This window comes from Anomalospiza imberbis, chromosome 12, assembly GCF_031753505.1.
Source record: "Anomalospiza imberbis isolate Cuckoo-Finch-1a 21T00152 chromosome 12, ASM3175350v1, whole genome shotgun sequence".
NCBI lineage: Eukaryota > Metazoa > Chordata > Aves > Passeriformes > Viduidae > Anomalospiza > Anomalospiza imberbis.
Genome location: NC_089692.1, coordinates 9378716 through 9406223, shown reverse-complemented (window position 1 = coordinate 9406223; position 27508 = coordinate 9378716). Strand labels below are relative to the sequence as shown.

At 38.5% G+C, this 27508-nt stretch overlaps 1 long non-coding RNA gene across 3 annotated transcripts in view; it reads left to right on the top strand.

Annotated features, from left to right (window-relative positions):
- Positions 1 to 2257: 2257 nt before the first annotated feature.
- The window catches only part of LOC137481169 (uncharacterized), a 63451-nt gene continuing 38200 nt past the window's right edge, over positions 2258 to 27508 (top strand). The window contains exons 1-2 of one of the 3 annotated variants that reach the window (XR_011003367.1): positions 9449 to 9987; positions 11323 to 11454. This is a non-coding gene — a long non-coding RNA (uncharacterized lncRNA). Of the gene's footprint in view, positions 2759 to 9448; positions 9988 to 11322; positions 11455 to 27508 lie in introns of those variants that run through there. The other 2 variants (XR_011003366.1, XR_011003365.1) reach the window with 2 other exon arrangements.

Here is a 27508-nt window from a genome sequence, read left to right as displayed (position 1 = left end):
TTAAGCCAATATCATAGACAAACAGGCAAGATATTAACTATGTGCAGGCCATCAATATTTTGTTTTAAGCCATTCCAGATTAATATCTTGTATTTTTTTATGTGTATAGGAAGAATAATATTTTTATTTAACATCTTAAAATATAAAGCATCTTTTGAATCAGTTTGGAAAAAAAAATAGCAAGCTGACTCAGTGTTTCTGGTCATTTTCCTCTGTTTCCTTATTCCAGAAAAACCCAACAGATACAAACCATGTATTTATGGGAAAATATTAGACACAGTTCTTTGGTCTCAGATTTTGGGGAATGTCGACCAGCTAATTAACATGGGTCTCACTCTGACAGAAAAATCTCTAAAGCTCATTATAGCTTAGTGTGTACCTTTGAAAATGCAAGTGCTACATAAGCATCTTTCAGATGCACTCTCCATACAGGAGAGTTTGGAAATGTGCAAGCCATGAGAATCTTGCACTGCTCCTGCCTGCCTTTACTCTCTGGATTTGCCAGTGGGGCATTGTCCACAGCCACTGACTCTCTAGAGTTTTGAGATAAACTTTAGCCCATTCCCCCCAGCCCCTAACCAGGTGCAGAATTTATATCCAACCTCCTGGCCTTGAGGCAGGAATGCTCCCTGGTGAGCTCTCCTGACACTATAGCACATCCTGCCACGACTTTTAACATCACTAGAGACATTTTTTCCCCCAAAGGAAATAATGACTTGCAGTAACACAGCTTGTTGTGTGATCTTGTTGGAAATCCAAACATGTGGCAATTTACGAGTGTCAGCAGAATTTTTTAGACTTGTGTGGCAGTACGTGCTGTGTGTTAGATGTTGGAATCTGACCCTTCGGCTTTGCCACAGTGGTGTCCCAGGAAAACCATGTAGAGTTGCCTCTACTCTCCTTTCTATTTACTTTCTTTCCCTAATATTCTGCAATATAGTTTACCTATGTAGCAATTTGTACATGTTCTGCCTGTAGATTGTTCTTCACAATCTGAAATCCTGACTAAGACCTTTTTATTTTATCTGATCAACCAATTTTGATATTTTTGGTTTTCTTTGTACAATTAATGCTTTCATGCTTTCTTTATTGAATTCTTGACTAATTGTAATAGGGCTTTAAAGTAAGAGGCAAAAAATGGTGAAGGCTATAAATGTACTTTTTCTTTCTCACCCCAATATTGTAACAATTAGGATTTTTTATTAAGAAAAGATTTTTTTTTCTACAACTGATGAAACTGAATTTCTAAAATCCAATTTTAATACCTGTGTTCTGCCTAACCGGATCTGAAAACAATATAGATCTCAAGCTGTTTCATGACAAAACAGTCTTTGCATTCAGCCTTGAGCAAGTGAAACCGGCTTTCTGGTTATTCCTATTAAGAACAGCATAAATAAACCTGAGCACACTGCCATGTAATGTTCAAGAAGAAAATAGTCTTATTACAGACTGGCTTGTCTGAAATTTGGGTTTGGCATGTTTAACATGTTTTACATCATCAGTTTTTGTTACAGCTTTTGGCACTAGACTGCAACATGATTGAGAGCTTTTGATGACCTCAGCTTCTGCAGTTTATTAAGTCATCCAAACAAATAAAGAGGTTCTGTCAAGTAGCTTGCTCACAACATCTGCCTTACCTGTATATTTTTATGGTCTAGTATAATTGTAATTTGAATTTTAAGTGTCTATCAGTGAGAGAAAGTGGGAAAAGAGAATGCTCCTATTCTGTGGCAGAAAGGGAAAAGTACACCTTGGCTACCATCTCTATTGAATACATAATGAAGTGCTAAGAAAACAACCTTTTAATGGCCTCAAGACTTGGTCTGATTAATAAAATAAACATGCTTTCATTCTGAAGATCAGTAGCAGTCAATTATTATGAATACAGGTATTGCTGAAATTTCATAGAGAGGCAGAAACATGTATTGCATCAACTGCAAGAAACAGTGAGAGCAATGTATTCATGTGAAGGAAGCAGATTGGTTTTATGAACGTACTTTTCCCTGGGCCAGTGGCATATCCAGTGCCTCCTAGTTCTCTCTTAGAATCCAGATGGTTCTGCATTGCAGAGAGAACAATACCATTTTAACAACAGTTGATTATTTCTTCAGAATTAGAGATTTTCAAGGAGCTTTTTCCTCAGTTCTCGGCTGACATAGGACTGATAGTTAGGACACGTGATAAATGACAAAACTTGAAAACTCAAAGTCTTTATTTTTTCTAAATCAGATGAAACTTTTTGACTTTCACAAATCCTTGTGGTGTGGTGGTGAAACTGATGGTTTGAGCCAGGTTGAAACTAGAGTGAAAACAGCTTTCCCACTGGCATTTCAACACATCTGTCAGGCAAGCCAGCTTTGGCACAGTGGGAAAAAGAGAAGACCCGAGCAACATTAAGCAACTCTGGTGATCCCCAAAACCCTATTAAAGCCGAAGTCAGTAAGATTTAGCACAGTGGAAAGTGTGTATAGATTTCTTTCCCCTACCCGTGCTGCCTGGAGGTGCCTGTGTGTGCTGCAGGGCCCCGGCTGATCCCTGGGCCTGGCTCTGCCCTCCGAGGTCGGGCAATGCTGAGGATCACATCCAGAGGGCAGGAAAGTGTTTGGAGATGGGATGCTACCATTTTCATTTTCCTTTGGAAACTGTAATGGGTAAACATGTAATGCCTGTAGGTGCTAGTACCAGCTGATTCTTACATTTTTGGAGAAAGATTACCTGAGGTCAACAGCAAAAACTTCATGAGGCCTGTGGAGACCTGGTGAGCAGCATCTGGCTGTGTATAGGCACTCCTTGCAGTGCCCCTGCCTAAAGTACATCGTGTCACCTCTTGGCAAGGTCAGCTCTCCTGCGTTATCTGATGCTGGCCCTAGGAGGTTGTGGTAAATGTGTCCTCCCAGCAAGCAAAGGCATGACTAGATACAAATATGAGATGCAGTTAAAGCTAACTGCATTTTCAGGTAGCATCTTGTAATCCCTGTGCTATGGCTCCAAGCTCATCCAGGGACTTTGCCTTTGTGTGTGTGTGTAAATCAAGCCAGACCATCCTGAATGGGCAGTCAGTGGCTTTGGGTGTCCTACCAGCACTCAACACATTGCAGAGTTCAGTGAGACTTGATTAGATCACATTCTAGAGATCACATATAGAAATGCAGCTTGCTCTTTTCTTTCAGAGCCAAAGAGAGGGTCGGAGTACTCTGAGTCATGACACAGAAAAGTCTATTTCCTCTTAAATTAGGGATTTGCTGTGCAGTGGTTTGGACTATCCTATCACCATCAGCAAAACACTGGTGCGGGCCACTAAAATGACAGTCTCCTTGGCTGGATCTCAGTCTGGGGGAGCGTGGTAGCACAGGGGAGTTTGCAGTGATGCCAGCAAGTCAGAAGTGCATCAGAAGTTGTTTTAAAGTACTGAAAAGCAGCATGTAAACAGTGAGCAAAAACATGAGTAAATGGAGAAAGAAGTTGTCATCAGCTGTCCTTCTGTGGAAGCATGAAAACGCATGTTTAAAAATGTGCCTAGTAGCCTCAGTGAGTACCCAGCTTGCAGAAATCCAAAGCTGATCATTTTCAAGTCCACCCTCACAATATGTCTGTTTAAGCTGCCTCAAAAATAACCCTTATGGAAAATAATGAAAAAAAGTCACACTGTCCTTCAAGTCAATATTTTCCTTGTGATTTTAATTCAGGTCCTGGTCAGAAGCTAATGGGATTTATTTTCCTTTGACTTTCACAATCTTTGAATCCAGTCTTTAGCATGCACAAATTCATGAAAAGTGGGGAGCATGTTTATTCCCAAAGTGAAGCAGTCTTACAGGCATTTTTCTTTTTCTTCCAAGGCTGCCCTTTTCTCTTTGGAATAAAGATGTGGGCAATAGGCCATGTTTCAATGTCTGAGACCATCTGCCAATGCAAACTGAAAAAAATTAATTATGAATGGTGTCTTCCCATGCTAAATCATTTATTGTAAAGGAGTTTTTCAGCTTGTTTGTAATGGCTGTAGCCTAAGGGTGCACACTGTATAAATTGCCTGATTACAGGATACAGAACACTTCTAAATAGGCCTCAGATGATTAGGAGAGGGGAAAGAAATTAAAAAGGCCCTTTAGGTATGCAAATGTATTGCAGAACAATAGACAAAGATATGAAAGACCATGATAAAACATACCCTATTTTCTTTTACTTAAATGATATACTAGGCAAGTAGCAAGCTTCATTACATGTGTCAGCTGAGATGTGAATTGTTTCATAATTGGAACAACGCTGTGCCAGATAGTGCATGATAGATTTCAAGATAAAGTACCAGTTTTTGTGTCCTCAAGCAGTTTGGGATTTGCTGCCTAAATCTGTCTTAGGAATGGTTACATTCTGACCTTGGTTTAATTTAACTCTGCCTACTTTAGCCTCTTTTGAGTTACCTCTTCAGACAGAAAGGACTAAATTTGCTTTTGTCCCACTAGATCCTCTTCTCAAGTCACAGTGACGTGTCTGCCTCTCCTGAGCAGGTAGTGCTGGTATTTTCCTGCCTGTTTGAAGGCAGCTGGGTGTGTTTAGACAGCTCAGTGAACGGCAGGAGCCATCTCCAGTCTGTCACAGCCTTACACAAATCTGCACTCCCTCTTTCCCATACCCTTACAAACATACACATCTGTGTGGGACAAGTATCTGCTGTTTCCTGGGAGCCTGGATATTTGGGGAGATAAAAATTCAAGTTTCCTGGTACTAAAGTAACTCGAATGTCTTGGCAGTCAACAGCAGCTCCAAGGGAACTGAAAGGTGAGAGGTGATAGATAATATTGCCTTTAAGAATTGTTCTCCCATGACACTCAGGGCTCCTTGGAGTTTAAGTGACTATGGAAATTGGTCAGAAGTGGATGCTTAACAGCTACAGCCCTTTGAAAAATTACACCCCCATACCTCCACATTGCTGTGTCCCAAGTGTGAAACAGACAGGATACTGAGAATCACCAGATGAGGTTTAAAATAGTTTTTTAAATCATAGATTTTTAGGAAACTTTTGAAATCTTGTTAGTCTGCTATATTAAGCATTTGGGGTTAAGATTCTCCTTACAAGTATGATGTGTCAAAAGTAGCAGGATTAGGATCCCAAAGCCAGTGTGAGCTGAATTCTAGCCAAAGCTAGAATTCTCCCATAATTATAAAAGGCCAGTACCTGAATATAAAATTTGAAGCTTGATCTAAACCTATCAGATTTGAAAACCTCCCACTATTTAATCTCCCTGTATTTTGCTCAATTTCTTATAACAGCAGGTTTGCAAGTTTGGCCAGAGGAAGCTTATGAAACCTGAGCTGTGTGTTAGTCATGAGGAGCTCAGCACATGAGAACCAAAGATATTTTGGTGTGTCTTCCAATGAAAAAAATCAAAATCAAGATTTAGAAATTAATCAAGTCTACATATTTTAGATATATATTTTGTTTTTCATAAGACAAGTGAGCAAACAAGGAATTTAAAATATTCTCCACATATGTGCACTGTGTCTGTAAGGTCCAGAGGAAAAAAATCTATCTGCATGTGCACCTTACATGTAGAACCCAATCCTCTGATCCAAGTGTTGAGTCTAGGCCTGCCCTTACTCCCATTTGGAATCTGTTGATCATTATTATATTTTCCTTGCTTAGGTTAGGCCACCAGGTCAGCCTTCAGCTCCTTGCAGTGGGCAGTTCTTCTCTGAGATGCAAGACAGAAAGGAGTGGAGAGGGGGAGGGTAAGGAGAATTTTATGATACAGTCATCTGGGGCTTGCAAGAGCTGTAAATTGGGATTTAGAGTGATATCACTATTCTTTCATTTATTTCACCAAGTAACAAGGGAAACAGCACTTTGAATGTAGTACTAATGAATAAATAATGCACTCATTTGAAAGCCGGAGTTGAGACTGAGAAATATATCCAGTATTTTTAGTGGGCCTGAAATTCCATTAATGTACCAGCTCCCTGCCATGCAGGGAGATGCACTTAATGCCAGTGTGGCCCTGCCACCTGCCCCAGCCACAGGGAGGCAAGCCCAGCTGCTCCTCCCACATTTTTGCTGGCAATTCCTGTGCTCTCCAGCCACTGTTAAACTTTTTCAGCCTAAGGGATGTGATAAAATGAGAATGTTAGGTTGAAATTTGTTTGAATGTGTTTCCTTTTTGTAGGCACACAGTTTGTGGTGATTGGGATGGGGTTGGGTGAGCCTCATCCCCAGTGGGCACAGCTGTGAGAAGCAGGTGAGCAGCACTGACAGCAATGAGCCATGGAGCGCCCAGGTGCTCTGAGCAACCACCAAAGGGAGCAGAGGGCACACAGGTGCCATGCATGAACGTGAGGGGATAAAAGGTTGAGCTAAAGAAAAGAGGAGCAGGTGTTTGCAACCTTCTAAAGTGACATGATGTTGTTCTGTATGGGCAGACAGCTGAAGCCTTCTGATGTGATATGGTGTTCCTCTGTTTGGGGGAATGCTTAAAGCTTTCTGAAATTGTGTCGTGTATTGTGGCCATCTTGACTGTGACATTTGCTGCAACACCTTTTATTTAGCATCCACGCTTACCTCAGGTTTGGTTGTATGCTGTGAGGTTCTTGGCCTGATGGAACAAAGCTCAGTGAGAGATCACCAGTCCCTCTAGGGAACCTCTGAACACTTTCAGTGTCCTGTGGCCATGTCCTTGGGCTGTTTGATGAACTTTACATACATAGGTGTTGTCCCTTTGGTTGTCAATCAACAGTCACTGCAGTAGTGTGTAAAGTTTCTGGATTGGCTGAAACTCTATATGGTTCTCTAAGCATCCAAGATGATCAAGGAGCAAAGCACTTAAAAGTTTTCTGTCCTAATAATTTCTCCTTACTTCATTCTGTCCATGTTCCTTTGCAGTTCTTTCCAAGCAATCATCCTGGGATCATGAAGACCTTGCTTACAACCATCCCTTGCTTGCCCAGTGTTTCTCTCTTGGTTCAATTGCAGCATGAACAAGCTATAATTTATTGCCTTGTGCACCTCCAATACATCATTTCTGACTATTTTTCCTAATAATTTAAAAATGGTAAAAATCTGTCATGTGCATCTTTTCTGTCCTCAATATACCTAGCTAACAGAATATGGAAAGGTCTAGAAACTGTGGTGACTATTTCTGTTGTTTTGGAGGAGGGGTGCCTACCACAAATAGGAGTTTATGGAATTTCCCCTCCCTGCTTCTGTGGATTATAAATTCTTGATGGGTATCTGAGATCAGGTCACAAAGGGATGAAATCTGTGAAAGTTTATTGATTTCTTTAAGAAATGAGGAAATTTGTAAGCCATGACATGCACTTTAATATTGGTCCTGTCTGGCAGATCAGCTGCTTGGATCAGTGGTTCTCTATGGATGCAGTCATTTCAGGATCCCTATCATCATTCAGACATGAAAAATTATTTTTAAATGGATGTGTAATAGACTTAATTTTTATAAAATGAACATTTGCAGTTAGCATCAACAAATACATTTCATTTCATTTGATGTTTGTGTTTTTCCTTGTTCCTAACTATTAGATAGATGAAAAGCTTTGAATCCAGCTTGAAATATGGTATTATATATCCTACATTAGGTATCTTTGAAATAGCATGTGTGGGTGTTTATGACAGTTTTGAAGATTGATGATTGACAGTCACTCCCATAAAAAGTAGTAATATTAAGAATCACTTGCTTCAAGAATGCTGAGAACATTCCTTACTTTGATATTTTTCCTTCTTTTCTGAAACCTGAAAAATAGTTTTATTTTTTAAGAATAGGAAAATATGAACAAAAAGACACTTCATCAGGCTAATCTGCTATTTTTTAAATTTTACTGCCTGATCTAAAAAATCAGCTTATGTTCTTCCTCCTAATGTCATACAGAGTCCTTTTCCAGGTCTTGTTTATTGTAAGCTCAATACTACATGATCCTTTCTACTCCACAAAACCTCAGGAAGGCAAAGCAACCAGAAAATCAATGTAAGGGAAAGGTGATTTTGTAAAGCAATCCCTTCCACAGTGAGTGTGAAACCCAGCAGAAAATATTGTCCTCAGAAGGGTAAAGTAGCTTTAGCTTCTAACCACACTTCACCATTCTCGGGACAAATGCCACAGAGTTTTGGACTCTGAGGAAGCCCCACAACCAGAGCAGCTGTCTGGACAGCCACCTCCTCTGGGAGTGCAGCAGCTCCTGGGACAAAGCTCGTCCCTGCAGGATCCTCCTCTCCCCTATTGGGATGACACAGACCCCTGACTCTAGTCTGTCATTATATGTGATGATATATTGTGGTCATATTGTTAAGATTATCTTAAATCTCAAAATGCTTTTTCATTTATTAAATTTTTAGGTTTGTGGCAGCAATTCCACTTCCCTCCCCACCACTGGTTTTGTTGTTTTTTAGGTATCAGATTGTAGGAATGAGAGGGGAGCATATTAAAGATCAAAGCAACACCTGAGGATGATTGGTGCATAAAAATACCTTTGTTATCCATTGCAGGACTTTTACAGGTAACATGAGTTTATATCATGTTTAAATTTCAGTCTCTCTAATGTTTAGACTAAGTTTTTTTGTTTACTCCTCAAGTTTCCATTGGATTCAAGTGGCTTTGATACAAAACAGTCAAAAATTTTATCTTGTCTATTCCAGGTTAATCTTCATTATAGACTTTTTTTTAGCTAGTCATATAACCCAAAATTATATAACTAAAAAAAGAAAACCATGTAGCTTATAAAAAATGCTAAATGATGTGCTTTAATTTATAAAAATAAATTCCTTTCTCATGAGATTTTCTGTGAAGATGTAGATCTTGTCCATTGGTGTTTTACTTAAATTGCATCGTAGGACATTGATGGTACTCACGTGGCCTTTGAGGAGTATTGGCTTGTGATGCTACAGGGGGCTTGGAGGGAGGGACAATTAATTTTCATTTTGTGAATATGGAGGGGATCTGCAGCCTGGTCCTGTTCAGAATGCTGACAAATGAGATATTTAGCTGGTGCAAATAAATATAGCTCCTTCATGCTTCCTTACAACAGCTTAGCCCGTAACATATCAGATTTAAAAAAAGAAAACAAGTCCGATTCCAGGGCTTGAAAACTGTCCTTTTCATGAGTGAATCATATGTGTTTAGCAAATACAGAATATCTAAAGATATACAGATATACTTCTATAAAGAAATAGAAGACTGCCCCTGTTTTATAGAAGTGTGTAATAGAAATGTAGGTAAACTTCAAGCTCTGCCTTTGCCCTGCTTAAACTGCAATTCCTGTTCAGCCTATAAGAGCCTGACTAGAACCTTCACCTTCCTCAGAAAGTGCTTTATTTAATACCCAATGGAAAAAAGAGGATCTCTAGGATCACAAAAATAAATTGTCAGCATAAAACCAGTGAAGATATTTGCTTGTTGTCTTACGGGACAGATGGCTTCTCAAATTGTGCATCCAGGCAGATAAGTAAAAGGTAAGATCCCCATTGTGTACATGTGTCTCTTAGCCTAATCTTTTCCTGATTAAAACAGGGGGAATGATAGTACTGCAAATAATATGTTTTTAAGGCTTTCTAAGTCCTATTTCTCGATTGACTTGGACATACATAGTTGCTAATTTGGGGGAAATTCTGTGTAGGTCTCCTCATGTTACACAGCTCACAAATAATGACTAGGCTCTGCAGAAATTAAATGTTTCTACTCATTTTGTGATGAAGCAATTGTGCATCTTGCAGTCTGAAACTCTTTATGCTTACTATGTGCAGTAAAAAGCATTTTATATTTCTAGGTTGCAGGTACTTTAGAACACATTTTGTGAGCAGAAGCAAAATGTCACCATTTTTGCTAGCTCCTGGGTGATAGTTCTGTGTGTTTTAATAGGAAAAATGTGGTAATGTGTTGAAAGATTGATAAATAACTAGTGAAAAACTTAGTTACTGAATGGCCTGTTGTCCTCCCATCATAGTAAGACTTCATCATAGTATAAATCACTCAGCAGGCCCGAAAAAACTCTCAGGTAGCATATACCTTTACATTTCAGAAGAGTGACAAACATGGTATTATAAAGTACTGTGCATGACTGATGATGCAGGAGTAAGTAGGAGTAGGAAGTACACTGGAGTTATAAAGATGTTTTAAATGAAACCTCAAAAGCAATCCATTAGTGAATTTTATTTTCTGATTGTTTTGTGCTTGAGAGAGTGGGAGCAAAAACCAGGCATCATTTCAATCCTCATGACTGTACTTTCCTGACATGCATTTAAACAAGGACACAAATTATTTTTGTTTCTGTCTTTGAAAACTAGGGACTTAGGTTTACCTGGGTCATCTGCATACATTTTTACAAACGAATGCCAGTGTAAAGTTTCCTTCTGGAAAGAGTGTTCACTGGTAAGGTTCAAGCTCTGCAACTCTTTTCCCATCACTTCTGTGACATGATTGTGAATTTAGTGACATAAGATACACAAAAGCTGGTGGGGAAAAGAAAACCTTAGATAAAGTTTCTCTATCTCTCATGTAGCACAACTGATTTAGGAGACTGTTGCCAACCTCACATCTGCCACCAGCATTTTATAAAACCTTTTGAACCCAGATCAGTTTACAACAAACTTTATAGTATGACTTCATAAACAGTTCCAGAATGAAGTAAATTGCAGCAGGAGATGGGAGCAGTGTCCCAATACAGGAGACTTCCTTTTGAGAGGTTGAGCTAAGGTGGGCTCCCACTCATCCGGTCGGTTACTTCCACTGCCAGCAGAAACAGAGGAAGGATGCTGGAGCTGTTTCTGCCGTGTTGGACCATGGGCTGGTGCATAAGAGCACCTACCTGCAGGCTGAACATGGGTTCTCTCATGCACATTGATCTTTGGTTGATCTGCTAGACAACCATGAATGTCCATGCATACCAATCCTACCTGTGTTAGGAACAACTATGTGTTTGGTAACAAACCTAAAATTATATCTCTGTATTCAAACAGGTGATCACATACTGGCAAGGAGGGAGACAAGGAAATAGTCAAGGACAAGACATTGACACAAGGAAATTCTACCAGGCACATTGTTTTAATACTGATCATTTCACATGCTCGTGTGAAATGACTCAGTCCAGTTCTAAGACAGGCATATTCAAATGTTCCCAGCTTAATTTTTCAGGCTATATTACTGGACAAGATAGATTTAGCATTCTTTGAAATAGGAATTTTCCTAATGTAAGCTTTAGGAATTTACATGTACTCTAACTAAAATTGGTTTAGAATCTGATCAGAAATGAAGCCTGTTTTTGATGCAGTTCTATTTTCTCTAGAGGTGGTGGCAACTGTGAAGGTTCCCTGACTTTACTGTGCTTCTACAGATTTTTGTGAGGCCACTTCTGTAGATTTTAACACAGAAGAGGACTAACTGCAGAACAGGAACAGAAATGAACAGTCAGTGTTTAAAGGAAATACAAGAACTTCTGTGCCTTACTGTCAGAGAAAAATGTCAGGTAATTACACCTTGAGCAACACCAAGATTGCATTTCAGTGATTATTAAGACAACAGATATCTTTGAATTTGTTTTTCAACTGTCTCTTGCCTGTAAAAGAGTGAGTTTATTGTCAGATTCGCTAATGACTTTAAACAGTCTTTATGCTGTTTTATAGATCAGCTATAACTGCAGGAAAGCTGGGACCTTAACCAGTGAGAGTGCTGGGGCCTGGGCTTCAGCAAAATCATTCACTGACACAGTGCTATCAATGCACAGTGTGCCTGTAGCACAGAAACTGTTCTTTGAGTGGTTAAAGCCTTTTGTTTTGGAGTGAAGAGTGCCATTTGGGGGTGGGTTTTTTGATTAAAAAATGTGTACCTCATACATTAACAGTGTCTGACCTAGAACATCTCATGACTGTGTAGAGATGTTTTCCCCCCAAGAAAAGACCCAAATTCTAGAGTCTCCCAGAAGTCAGGGAATGCAATTGGTATCTACTAGTGGCATTTATGATCACTCTTTTGAAATATATTGATCAAACAAAACATTTTTCCTTCTTTCTAGCTGGAAAATTCTGGCATTAGCATGGGTAAGTAACACTCACAAGTTACAGCAAAGGATTTCTAAGGAATTGTCCTTTTCTCATTCATATATATGTATATATGCACTGTTGTACCTTGGCTTTCAAGCATCCTGTGTTTGTTTAAAAAAAGGACACACACCTTGAAAATCTGTTGTCAAACAAAGTGCTTGAATTCCAGCTGAGCAGGACTCCCAAAAGAGCAATCCTTGCCAGTTTGTATTATGGAAAAGCCTAGTTCTGACACACTGTTCTGTGTAGCCTTGTCCACACACTGAAGCAACCTGAATTAATTCTCATGTTAGAGTCAATCAGCTTGGGAGTTTTCCTGAAGGCAGGTGTTTCAAAGTGCATGCAGTTTTAATGAAAAGTGAAGATAGCTGTTTCCAAGCATGTAAACCTAGAAAGAGAATTTCCCCGAGGCTGCTGTACATATATTAACCCATTAACAGTTAAAAAAGTAAGAGTCTCTCCAGTGTCAAGCATGTCTGCTAAACCAGCTTGACAAAAGCAAGAAGCTTGTCTCTGATCAGCTCTCTTTTCCCCTTTGTCTGATGCTGTCGTGCAGGCTCAACACTAAAATACTGTACATTGTGGGGTTGCTCTGACACCATTTGTCATTTTGGTGTTATCTAGTTACTCCTTGACTCTGTGCTCGCTGAGTGTTGTTTCTCGTTGTGATGGATTTGGTCTTCTTCATTAAGAAATTAGGAAAGGGCTTTAGTGGGGTTAGACTGCTAACCATAAAACAAGGAATTTTCAAATCTTAGGAACTTGGTGTGCATGGTTCACTAACACTGAGTATTAGTATCTGCATTGTGCTTGCTTAGCTCAGAGAGTAATGAGGGAATGTTTGAGAGAGGTAAGATTCTCTGGGGACAGACTGTCCTTAGACATTGTTTATATTTATTTAGTTAATAAACTCACATAATAAAACAGTTTCTGTCTACATAAACTGTTTTCAGAAATTACTTTAAGAATATCCATGTAAGGTGAGTCTGGGTGTAGATGGGGACAAATCAGTATCTCAAGCATGCCATGTATATTCTAAGATTAATTGGAAAATCTTTCGGTGTGGTCCCATTGCATCATCGATGCACCCTGCCTATTGAGGCAACTTGCTTTTGCAGCTGTGTGATATAAATTCCTCGCATATGTCTTAGTCCCCTTGGTTTATTTTTATAAACAATAAATAGCCCAACATTCCTGCAGTGTTTCCCTTCCCTCGGACAATCCCATTTGCCATTTGCCATGAAGACGGTGGCTGAGATTAGTGCCGTTTGCACAGATGGCGGCCATCGTTTGGGAAATCTCATAAATAGTGGAACACGTGGAGTTTTTCCTCCCCCTTCAACATGATCACAATAGATTATGAGGGCCTACAAATCACTACCAGATGATATTAAGTTGCTTTGATAACACTCTGGGTCCCTTCCGGTGTGATATTTTTCTTCATTAGAAAGGATAGCTCAAGCACACCAAATCCTCTTACTCTTTTCTCAAAATTTATAGATCTCAGTCTCTAAACTAATTGTTAGTTGCACAGCATGCCTTAAGCTGTGCCCAGACAGAGCAATTACATCCCCCAGCCCTGATTAAAGGCACAGAGGAAACAGAAGTGCAAAGAAAATGAAACACTCTTGGCTGTTTGGGCAGGATGTCATTGCTGTTGTTTGCCTTTTTTGACATTTGTTGATAAAAGTGAGAAAGGAGGTCAGTTATCCATCACCGACCCTTGTTCAGTGCCAAAGATGTGACAGGCTTGTCTCAGGCTACTGACTCCGTTTATGAAATTATAAACAAAAAGGGGTTTCTAGGCCAATGTGCTTTTCTATTAGCAGCTCAAGAATTTCTTCATTTTCCCCTTGCTAAATTATGTCTTTTAAACTAATTTGCTTCTGTGCATCTGCCTAAAACTACAAACGTAGTTGTTCATGAATGAGCAGGGCTGTACAATCATAAAGGCTCTACAAATTAGCTTGAAGAAGGAAAAACTCATATTCAAATATTTCTGCATATTCAAACATTTCTTATAAAATGTTTCACACCTGTAAAGTGCAGCTTTAAAAAGTTGTGCTTTCCTTTTGTGATTTACAGTAGCTATATGGCTGACAGCGTGCTTTAACAGTCAAAGTCGAGATTTTCAAAGGAAAATGGGAAAACACTATTTGCTTTCACCCGATATCTGAGGTAATCATGCCCAAGTTTGTAAATATGAAGTGGAAGTACATCTTTTTAAAGTGCTAAAGTGGCTTAAAAATCATATATAAGCATCTAAAAATCAGATGGAAGACAGCAGCAATTTTCTTGCATTAAATCTAAGCTTGTGTTTTCAGTGACGTCTCTGTTAATGTTTTCAGTCTGCTGGGAGTTATCTATTTCATAGAGCAGTTTGTGGAAAAGGCACTGTATTGTATTTTAAATATTTTAGCCAGGACTGCCAGACACTTCACATTTTGAAGTCATTGTTTAGCCAGTTTGTCTAATTGCTTTACATGATACACTAACACTGCTTCATACTAAACAGATGGGTTGTACAAAGAATCAAACCACAATCTCATGGTGTCTATAAGGAGTCAGAAACAAACAGCTTAAATATTTTTGAAAGTAAAAATATTTTTTTTCCTTTTTCACTTCATATTCTGTTTTCTCCCTTTTTAAGACACAGAGGGATTTTCCGTTAAATGACCACACCCATTCCCAATGTTTAAATAGCTGATACAGTCAGATGTACATGATTGTCCATAAGTAATGGTGGCAGTTGTTGCTGTCCTTTGTGTCCATGTACCACGACTGAACGGAAGAGAAGCTTTCAGCAGTCACTGTCTCTTAAAATGAGCAAACATCAAAGAAGTTCAGTGAACTTGAAATTATATCAGGAAGTAGATCAGACAAAACCTTATTTGTGTGCATCTGTAATTTCCCCAGTTCTGTGCTTTTAAGTGGATTTAGTTTCAGATATTCTGTCTGTGGAAATTGTACACTTGCAAGACTACAGGTCACTCCCCCATGAGCCTTGGTCCCATGGACAGTTTTATGATTGCTGTGGAAGGCTGACTGATCAGGTATTAGTAGAATAATACAGTAAATAAACAGCATGTAATAAATTAGAGCTCCTCACTTTGAAGTCTTTGTTTAACCAGTTTTTAAATTGCTTTATGTGATACACTGGCACATGGTACAAAGATTGGTTGCACCATGGATCAAATCTATAATCTCATGCTGGTTGTAAAAAGTAAATACCTAAATAAATACAAACAAGTAAAACAAACTAACGAACTATTTAAACAAAGTGCTTATGGCCTAGGATCCCCACAAAACTGCTGTAACTAATGATTGAACATTGCCAGCATGGGAGTTAGTGTTTTAAGACCCTACGGAGGAAAGCAAGCATGAAACCTTGTATTACATTCCCACAACAAGCAGTGATGAGCAGAAACCTATTTTCAGGTGCAGTGAGTTTCTATCCTTCTCAGATAATCAGAATTTTAAAGACTGATTTAAGATGATATTTGCTAAATGCAGATTGCCCCATGCTTGAAGTGATCCTTAAGCCAGATCCCTTGCAGAAAAGATATGTCTTCATCTCATTGTCTTTTTAACAGTCATCACTAACTAGTGTTGCTGGAGAAGCCCTGCAAAAAAAAAAAAAAAAAACAAAAAAAATTTCCAGTAGCCTTTTTTCCAACCTTAGCTGACAGTGCTGTTGAGAGATGTGAAGGGATGAGTCCTCTTTTCTTGGCAAAAGCCCTCATAGATTTTCCCTGTATTTCTTTCTATAGCATGCCTATATGTGTGTTGATCTGTACACCTCAGAAATCACAGAGGGAGTTTTTTTGGTAGACAGAGGCAGTGAAAAACTCTGTTTTTTCTGTTCCCTTGTTGTTTAAGAACCTTACAAGAAAAAGGAAATTCACTTTGACATTCTATTTTCAAGCTATCTATAAATTATTTTCTGGAACATTTCCTGAAATAAACAGAATGCACAAGGTCTGACAGCTCTCCACATGTGCTTTTGGTGCAATGGGTGAATGTAACTACTGTTCCTGTAAGACAAGGCAGAAGTGAGACATTACATGCCATGTGGGAGAGGCTGTTAACAAATTGGTGGAAATGGTTACGGTTTTCAACTTGTCAAGCATCATTTTCTTAGCTTGATGACACCTTGTAAGACCAATAAATAATTTATGGGGTATCTAAATGTTTCAAATAGGAGTTTAAGGACTGGAGGAAAGAGGTCTAGGGTCTCATAGTTAATCCTATTCGAGCAGCTTCTTATTAAAACAGCCCTCCACAAATTGATTACAGCTGCAATCCCTTTTAAGAAGGATTATTTAAAAATCCCAATTATAAAGACTATTTGTAAAGAGTAAAATACTTAGTGTCAGTTTTGCATGGAGACTGTGGCTTGACTCAGTTGGCAAAGTGGGTTATCCTTTTCCTGCCTTTCTTTTCAGGAGAATCTGCTCAGGGTGGGCATTTCAAACAGTGACTTTAACACAGTTGCTGTGAAGGAGTTTAGTTTCCTTTCTTGCCACTTGTGTTCCCTGGCTGCCTCTGCTGGCCCACCTCTGCTAGGCTATAGCTTGGCCTTTGCCTCCTTCTGGTTCTTCTACTCAATTTCATCTGACATAAAGAACTGATACTTAAAGTCCAATTTAATTCAGTACTTGATTCTGAGATCTTTTAATAGTGTTTCCCCCAAAGGTCACATCTTCCTTCTTAGAATTCCTATATACAACTGACAGTAAATGTGGGTGAATGTGATGGAAACAAGGGGCTAATATAGCAGTGGTTTGTCTCAGTTAGGTCCCTAGGACTACTTCTAAAAAGCTTCTTTGAACCATTCTGATGGCGTAAGCAGTAGTAAACTCACTGATGAACACAGTTTCACAACTGTTTTGCAACTCTGGAACCATGCAAAGGATCAAGGACAGGTCAGTGGATTTGATTCTGTGGTCTATATCCAGAAACATTTATAAAAATCTGACTATGCTATTTTATTTTAAAATATTCTACTGAGTTCAGAGGGGTTCATATCATACATTGTGACTATAAGACTGGTTTTCTTACAGCTAGCCTGTATAATACATCATGTTTGCCTTTTCAAGTAGGATGACATCAGTTGTACTCTCTCAAACAAGTAATGCCCCTTGTGAAACTTCACTCACCAGAGACTGTTGCTAGAACTGCTGTTACAAAGCTTATTTTCTTATGGCAGTAGTGTTTGAAAGACTGTATATTAAATAAATATTTAAGAACAGTCTTAGAAGCAGAGTTGTAAATTTCTAAACATTAAGTTTACAAAGAGTACTTAATCAAGAAACTGAACACTTAGAGATTTAGTCAGGGACAGAAACATACCCTATAGCCATTTATCTAATCAAAATTAACCAAGTACTTACAGAGTGAATGCTTGTAATGAGCTGCTTGAGAATAAGCTGGCAACCACAAATAATTCTCTGAATACAAATACTCTTTCAAGGAAAAGCTGAACTGCTTCTGAGCAGCTAGTGAATTAAAAAAAAAAAAAAAAAAAAAACCAAAAAACAGGTGACATTTACCAAATAAACTCTGCATTTCACCCAGTTTTGCTGACCATGACAAGATTGATAAAGACAAACATTTCCTTTCGTAGATAAAGAAAAAGAAAGATGCTATTCTGTGCAACTTGTATTCAGGTCTCCATTTAATTACACACTCACCACTCTGTTCTAGTCTCACTGCTTTACCCTCATGTTTTTTTCTGAGGGTACCCATCTTAGGGTTGTATTTTTCAAGGCTGAAATCAACTCCAGTTAATCTTAGCAGGAGTTAAATGCAAGCCCTAGCATTCCTGTCTGTGCTCATATTTGCACATTGGTTCATGGAGGTAGTAGCAGTTCCCTGCTTCAGATGGGCATTGGGAGGGTCCATGGTAGAGAAGCATGGGAGCAAAATATTTCAGATCTGGCACATGGGGTCTCTCCTACTAGGCAGGTATGATTAGCACTGTGTCAGGTTGTTCATGCTTGTGCCTATGCCCTCTTTTTTTTTTTTTTTTTATGGATCTAAAGCAAAATCTTTTTCATCAAAGTACAGAAAGGTCTGACTTTTTGAAGTCTTCTGAAGTGTGCACTTTACTTTGCTATCATTTTCCAAGTAGCATTAGGGGAAAAACATATTAACATATTAAAAAGGTTATTTGTATTAATTTTTTTCTTTCTGAGGTTTAGCCTGCTAGTTTATGAGAAGACAGCCTGCTAATGAACCTTTTAGTCTAGCATCTCACTACTCTGTGGGCTGTTCTGTGGGCTTCTCTCTACATAGACATACATATTTGCACACATGTATGTATCTATTTCACAGGAATATCTAGTCATCATTCCTTTTACAGTAGTTCCAACTTTCTGTACATGTGCTGAGCTGTAAAGTATTAAGCCTTGTAATCCCTCAACCCCTTAGATGTGGTTTTCTGGGGGGGAGGGCTGTAAATCCATGGTGGCAAACAAGAAAAGCCTGAAGCTGTGAGCAAACAGGAAACAAATGATCTCAATCCCAGAATGTAAACTGTCATTGACAGAGATGCATGAAAGAATCATAACAGGGAAACCTGCTGCAATTTTTCATCCACTTACCAGCTGAATCACTGCCATTACACTGAAGAAGAAAGCTGCCAGCCCACCACTGACATGGCAGAGTTCTTTACACGTTGTGTGCACAAAGCAACCATATAGCCTGAATGGCATTTACTCCTTTTCATGCTTGCAGACTGATAATTATTGTGCACTGCCTCAAGCTTGCAATTAGAGGCCACCAAGAAACAAAAAATAGCTGAATTTCAAGATTAAGCCTTTTCCATGATGGGTCATATTTTCCCAGCAGGGAATATGTTGTTGCCAGTAAAAACAGAATTCACCTATGCTGTACCAAAGGACATATTAGCTGCAGGAACAAATGGAGAATTTGCATATAATAAAAAATAATAATAACTGTCATTGTTACTGGTGACACAATTAGAGTTGCTGCTGGCTCCTGTGTCACAATGCAGCTTTCAAGGGGGATGAGACAAGCAGCCAAGAACTTTTAATTATATATTCTATAGTCATTTTGTAGTATGGATATTCACTCTGTGTTTCAAGCATATTCTCATTTCACTTTCCCAGACTTTTCTCCTATCTCCCAAAGCCTGCAGTTTAAGTTCACAGGGGATACTTTACTTCCTTTATTGCATAAAAAATCTGCCCTGCTAAGCATGTGCCCTGTTTGGCTCACTTACAGTGGTAGGCAGAGGATAGCAAGTTACTAAAGCATTAGAGGAACACTTAGGACAAAGTAGAATACATAAAGAAGATGTTGTCAATGAGGAATGTTAAAGAGATGGTTTTGAGTTTCTTTATTACTTTCTCATTTTTATGACTTTTTCTGTGTTGTATAGCGATGACTAAGATAAGTTGCTTTGGAAAAATCAGAGCTGCTCTGCAATAATAATCAAATCAGTCTATATATGGATGTGTTTAGTGATATGTTTATTGTAAAATACATTGTTTTCACTTAATGGAGGATTTGAAAGGGGGAAGTATAAGGAGAAGGAATGGCCCAAGTTGAAACTTCTTGGCACACCATTAAGAATAATTTAAGAAAGTTCTATCAGCTATGAAGCTTCCTCTACAGCTACTTGAACCAGGACAAGAAAAGTCCTACAAACACAGGAGGGGAAAACTGAAAAGTAGATGGTAGATTTCAAAGGATGATCTGTTTAGAGATGGAATTTTATGGTTCAGGAAAATTCAAGAGAGGCAGAACTGCTGTCTGGGAAGGCTCAGGAGCATCAGCCCAGCTCACAGTGCCAGAAATGGCACACATATCAATACCATTATTAATAATACTTATTTTTCAGAGGGTTGTGTGATCATTATTCATGTTGAATGCAGTCTGGAAAGATGAATCATGACTACCTGGGCTCACTGGACTTTCTGAACAAGAGAGCTAGATTTTGGGACTTATCATATAAGTACTCTTCTGGTCTGAGTGTGTTGTTTCTGCCTTGTGGATCATTTACAGTAATTTATAGCTTGCAGAAATTAAAACTTCTCATTGCAAGGTTTGAATAAGTGTCTAACTGGATGTTCAGCTGAGGTTGGTTAGGTGGGATGGAGCAAACCCACTCTTCTGAAGCTGATAATTACATTAGTTCAGCTGCCCTGTGAAACTTCACTGAGTGAAGGCAAAACCTTTTACGCTCCTGGTCTTCAATTCGGTTTATTATTACTTATTTTAAACTCATCAAAGTTGTCTTTGCAGTCATGATTTTGAGTCATCAATTCATTCTAATGCCCTGATGTCATTTGCCATAATATCTGGGCATGCACTTAATAAATCTAAATGTACTCTGTAACAAAAAACCCACATGAAGTATTGATGATGGACACACAGGGCAGGATTGATTTCTCACATAGCTACCTGTACACATGATGTGCCATAATATGTGCCTATACAGACAGACATTCACAAATAATCCTAAACTGGAAGCATGAATATAGTAGCCCAAAATAAGGGGTTTTTTTGCATCAGACTTAACTCTGACTCAAAATATTCAGCAACCACTTCCCAGGGCTTCTTCCTATCTCTTGCAGGTCATTTTTTTGCTCATCTACTGTTCTCACAAAAACAGTGTATAGCAGAGTCAGCTATTATAAGACTCATCAGCTTCCTGTCTCGACATCAGGCTTTTCCTTCTCCCTTTAGTCTTAAAAATGCACATTTCTCAGTCATCCTGAAACTGCTTAGAGTATGGGCACAGTTATAGCACCATAGCACTCAGCAGCAGATGGGAAACTGCCTCCCAGAATGAGGGAAAATCAGCATATATGGGAGAGAGATTGGAACAAAATTTGTTGTTTCCCACTTGAGAGAGCTGTTCAGGAGATTCTGCTATTCTGAGTCATTCAAAATCAGATGATGGCCTCTCTTCAAAGTTCCTGCAGTGTAGCTAGGAAAAAATCCAACAAACCCACTACCTTTTTTTTTTTTTATGGACTCAAGAGATCTGCTGTAAGGGGAAACAGGACATGGCTTCTAGCTGTGACCTGTATTTTATAAACAATTTGGGAAGCCAGTGTGTAAAACCAGAAGCATTGGTGTGCAAGTGGCTCAGCAGACTTGGAAGCACCAAATAGTGGAACTGCCAGCTTTGAGCTGGTTGATGAAATGTAACCTATCAGGGTACACCCTTTTCAGGTCGCAATGACCACCAGCTTTTCCACGTTTGGAAGAATTCTTGCTGAAGATGCCTCGTTGTCCAGCATTGATGCCCATGCTTAGTGACCACAATTCACTTTACTGACTGTTGTGTGCAACCAGAGCTAAGCCAAGTGACAGGTTCACACAAAAAACACACACCTTTCAGGCTCAGGAGAAAGGGGAATGATGCTTTACTATGGGGTGCTTGAATGGAAGTAGTTCAGATTACAATATCTTACAGAGTATAATACTTTTACTGTATTTTTTAAATTAATCATAGCGGTTTATAGGATAGCAAATGGATTCAGTTCTTCCTTCCTCCATTCCACAAGCAGTGACTGGTGCATTGTTTGTCATTAAATTTAGCCAATATATAATATTTTAAGGTTGGGTCCCTAAAGGAATAACTTTATAATTCTGCATCTGTGTAAATAAAAATATACATGTGTATATATTTACACACATAAAGACCTAATTTTCATTTCAATTTATACCAAGACAGGTCCCACACGAGCTATAAAGTGAAGTTGGTTTGGACCTGAATGCTGACAGGGAAAAACCCCAATTTTTTGTAAGAGCCTAATCTATTCAGTGGGATTTTGCATATTATTAAACTTTCACCCATGCCAGAAGAAAAAATGGCTTCAGTATGAAAAGGAGTCAGGCATATACAGTTACAATGTATTTACTTGTGTCATTACTTACCTTTGGCATAATAATATTTCAGCACTACTGAATTGCTGTATCTCTAAACTGAATTTTTTAAACTGTTTGGAGTAAATTGCAAGGTTCTTCTCCATGGCACTGACTTTATTGTTCTGCCAGGATGTCTTCTTTTGTCATAAAAACAATAACTTAGTGTAAGTAGTACTTTTTAGGTTTACTAATCAGACAGACTAATTGTATCTTTTAATCTGGGTCAATCTGCTCTTGCTTATTATGATTTGGCTCCAAATCCCCCCCAAAAAGAGGAACATTTGCAAATAATTTAGTGTCAGAAGCACTCTTATATAAACACTACAAGAATTGCTGTAAGGCCCAACAGAAAATCTCTATAATTTTGAATCCAAGGGTCTAATATATTTTGTGAAAGGAATATATTGCTTTTCTTAAACCTTGGAGTGAACTTGAATGTGTGTGTGTGTCTGTGTCTTCAGGTGAACACATAAAAGGACTGGATAAACAGGGAATGGGGTCTTTCCTCTATTTACAAAGCTGAGGCTGTCTAGACAAGGCACTTTTCCTGATTCAATCTACCAACTAAACTTAGAAAGCCCATAGTAATATTCGATTTTAGCTTCATCACCATGTCTGTACAAGCCCTGCTTAGATTGCTAACCAGGGTGATTATTGCTTACTGAAACTGTTAATGTTTTGGTTGGATGTTTGTCTTCTCAAAAATGGGCTGAAAGATTTTTCCCTGTAGGCTACTGAAGTTTCATTGCATGTTAACTGTTTAGGTTATTTTCCAACTCCACTACCATCCAGCACTGAGAAAAAACAGCTGCCACAGCAAAAAGAATATTCAGATTTCTCAGGGAGGCTTTGAAATTACTTGAAACCTGGAGTAATTTTTTATGTCACAGGAGAACCTTTTTTTACATACAAAAACTGAAAGTGGCTATACCTTATGCAGTACCAGGCAGCTGCTCCCAGGAAGCAGTGACTTTGTCATATCAACATAGGAAGGCTTTAAAAGAAGTTTGCAAAAATATCTGTTCTTCTGAGCAGTTTGGAAGTGCAATCCTAGCTGCATGAGGAAATATTTTCCTTCAGGTTGAAGGATGGTTTTATCATCCACCTGCATAAAGAAGTGCTTTAGTAACACAAACTGTTATCAAGAAGGCAACAGATAGTGCAAAATTATGCCCACAGTTTCACATATGTCCTCCTGATGAGGAAAGGTCTTGAGAAAATGTTCTTTGCCATAAATTATTCCTTCTGAGGGGAAAAGAATACTGAAAGGGTTTTTTTTTTTTTTTTGACAAGTACAATATAAGAGATTAGTTCATTTGAGTAGAGAGAGTGCTTAAAAATGCAGCTGCGTGCAGATTTCTTAAGAAACTACAACTGACAATTGAAGAGGAAACCTAAAACAAGATTACAAAAATTAATCAGTTGGCACAGAACGGCTGACATTAATGTGTGTACTTCTTTGTTTTGAAACTAGACTGTGGAGGAGTTTTCTTATACAGAAAATTTCATCTACTTGTACTTGTCTCCTCACATAGTCAAATATTTTGTGAGACAGATCAAAAACCCTCTTTGACAAGCTCATTCCCACGCTTCTCCTTTTTAACCTGTTTTTTTTTTTTTATTGGGTTTCTCCTCTTTTCCTGGAGACTTGTTGAGATAAAGAAAACTTTGCTTGAAATATATTTCAGTAGCTCTATATCTCTGGGGCAATCAGTATTTAAATGAAATACGGAAATGGAATTTAAAAAAAAAACTGAGGGATGGAATAAAGTTCCACTAGCCTGTTAGAGAAGTTTGGGAGCATGGCAAGAGTGTTGAGGCTGGCATTGGGCAAGTTAGTCAGGTAGAAGAAGGTTCTTTGAGGAACTATTGCTGTATAAACTCTGATCTCTACCCTGAAATGCTATCACAGATTTCTCTCATACCCCAGGTTGTATTTTTTAATATATTACATAGAATGCAATATTTCTTATAAAAACCTTTGATCACAGTACAAAAAATATAAAGTGACCGGGTGTGTGTAATTTGCCTTCCAAAAGAGAATAAAGAAAAATGGTATAATTGAGCACAAAGATTGAATGGGCAGACTTTCTCAGTTAAGCACTAGGCTACATGGAGAGCTGTGCAAGAGGCTAACATGGTGTCTGCTTTATGAAGTGCTGTGATAATTGGCAATAGTTACATAGAAAGAGTGCAGGGAGTTGCAAGACTGCATTAATTAATATGCACTGTGTGCAGCACCCATCAGGGTTGAATATTTATGAAATTTTCTTTGCATGGGATTTCTTTCTATCCACCTTTGCATTTACAGAATTTCTTTTATCCAGTGATCTCAAGGAACTTCTTTTGAAGCCTTTACTCATGCTGATTAGTTCCTCACAGGTGGTACACTTGCAGCTGGCAGGTGAGGCATCACCAGGTGAATACTGGTGCCCACTGAGTAGCCCAGAGAATTCAAAGTAACCTTCAATGTAAGTGCAACCAGTGTGCCTTCACCGATCCAGAAACAGACTCCAAACAACTGATTGTCTCATTCTTCAGAAGGCATGTCTTCCAAAAAAATGTAGGAGTTTGTAGAACAGCCCTAGTTTCTTCTCTCCTGTTTCATTTTCTAGTTCTAGACCCCAAATTCACTGAAAGGGTTGCAAACATTGGAAGAACCCAGTTATGTGGTGGAGTCACCATCCCTGGACATTTTTAAAAGACATGTGGATGTGGCATTTAGGGACATGGTTCAGTGGTGGCCTTGGCAGTGCTGATTGGACTCGATAATCTGAGAGATTTTGTCCAAATGAAACAATTCAGTGATTCTAATCCAGCTATTGTCACTTCTCTTACACTGACACGAAAGTTAGGCACCTCTATTTGTGAACATATTGACAGTGTTATTTTACAGTTGGGTTTAAATTATCCGGCTTGGTTGCAAATGGTATTTAAATGAATTAGAAAAAACTGAGTTCATGAGCTTGGTTTGATATATTCCATAAAGCTGAGTTTGATGCATCTTTAATTTATACATCTGCACTGTGTAAATGGCCATTTTGTAAAGAAGTAAATATGTATGGGACATGTATAAACTCTTCTTTTGGATGAGTCTTATCAGTAAATTCATGGCCCCATTTTGAAAACAAACACCTGGATTATCATGAGTACTTATAAACTGTAGTGATTTGAGACAGAAAACTATTTATATCATAACCAGAGGCTTCTGTTGTTTTTAAACAAAGCTCCCATTGATTTCTGTGGGACTCTAAATTTTTAAATGTCATTTTTCTGCCCTATCATGTTTATTTATTGCCTTTAGGGACTCAGAAGGATGTAATCAAGTGATTCAAAGTTAAATCAGATAAATATTCATGGAAAATGTGTCTAAATCTTAAAGAATGTATTTCTAAAATTACCTTATATATTTGAGTTTCAAAATCCTAAATATGATAAAAAAGCTAATTAGAATATTTTTATGTTTTGAATTGATTCTGCAATTCCTTTGAGGCTAGGCATGAGTGAATATAAAGCTCAGACAGAAGACATACTTTGCTGATCCAATTTCAAACTCTCTGCCTAACTGGCCTTTTATTCCCAGGAACAGACAATGAAAAGGGAGCATAATGTAGATGGGAATGGCTGAAGTGAGCCACACATCATAGTGATGAGGTATGCCTTTTCCTCCAGAGCTTTTTTCTCTAAGGGACAAAATAATCTGGATTACACAATAATGTCATCTTTCACATAGGCTTGTTTTAAGCTCTTGTGATCATGTTCAGCTTTTCTACCTATGTATGCAGAAGTGTGGACCTGTGTTTTTCACCCCAGAGTATTATTCACATTTGCTTTTAACATAAGGAAATCTGGGTTTCTTTAAAGATAAGTGTGTGCTGATAGAATCTCAGGATGGCATAAATCTGTCAGTTGTATCAGCTCCTCTTTCTATAGTACAGTGTGCATAGAGCAAATGCAGAAGCAGTACAGCTTTCCTCAAAGCATGGAAAAACATTCTAGGATCTTTGATTTCTGTAGTTCTCCCACCTAAAATCTCCTTCAAAGTTTTGATTATCACACTGTGATAGGCTGCTCAGAAAAACCCAAGACAGATAAGATAGATCTAATGTCTAACCCTGACATCTCTGCCACCCATTCATTACTCTTTTACATTTCTTGCTATGCCCTGTGAAAGCAAATGTGTCACTTACATCTCCAATTTCTATCAGAGGGGGAAAATAGTTGTATATTAACATCAGAGCTTTTAAAAAGTGGAGCAAATTGTGTCAAATTCAGAATCTCCTCACTTCAGGTGAATAATCAGCCTGGCAGGAGAGGATCGTTCTACCCATTTGTCAGTGAGTGCACGGAGGTAGTGTCTGTTCCTTGTGCTGTTGTTTGTTTTAAACACATTATTTCATAACCATTGTGTAAAAAGGAGTCCTTTGACTCTTCAGCCAGCTTAGGGAATGTTTGAAATCAAGAAGCTTTTGTTTTATAATGTAAAAACTGTGTATCCCTGCACTTTTGCATCGCTTGTATTCTCCACAGTGACTCTCAGTGGGTAACTTAAAAATGTACAGGAATGTTCAGAACACATTTTGAAGAAAGAAGAGGGGGCGAGAGAGAGGTAAAAAAGAGAAGAGAAAGAGCGACTCATCTTAAGTTACACCATCATCTTTAACAGCTGTGCACATATTAAAGGAAGTAATGGGGGAGTGAAGGTACTGCATATTTCAAAGCTGAACTGTTGCAGTAACAATAAGAAAGGGGGGATGTTGTACAGAGTTAGCCAAGTGTTTGAAGTACATTACCGTAAGCCAAACCAATGAAGTGGACAAGATTTCTAGCATGCTGCAGTGGTGCCTCTGCGTACTTAATAACAGATGTTTGGTCTCTCTAGGCAGATAATTGTCCTGCTGTAAGGTTGGCTTGACCTGTGTGAGCAATACTGTGTACAGCACTGAAACAGTAACAAATGATCATAGCTTTTCTCGTTTTACTGGTAGAATGCTTAGCCACGCTTCCTTTTAAGCACATAATTACTCCAAAGCAACTGGAGCCCATACATCCTCCTTGCCTAATGGCTCTGAAGCCATTTTGCTATAATTTATGGGGACAGGGTTCAAAGTTTTAATAATATTTGGATAATATCATTGCCAAAATGTCTTTGAGCTGTGATGAATAGAATGAGAGTGGGCGCATTTTGATTCTGTGCATGACAGTGCGAGTGTTAACAGCACCATACTTTGTTCAACCTTTATGGAAACATTCACGAGCCAATTTGCTCATGAATTGTAGATATGAGCATGAAGAATTATAAACAGCAGTGGAAAACATACAGGGTTGCTTGTTCATAAGGCACTGTCCTGTTAGTGGCTCTTCTTTATGCAGATAAATGAATTGCAGAGAATACAAAAATGGTTTAAATAAACCCTTAGCAGATAATGTATTGGCACATCAACATAAAATACACATGTACTGTGGCATGCTTTTGGATATTTATGTTTATACTCTCTGCTCAAGTGGCTCACTGATTTTTTGGCTTCCTATCATTCACCTAATAATTTCAGGATCCTAACTGCACCTCTGGGT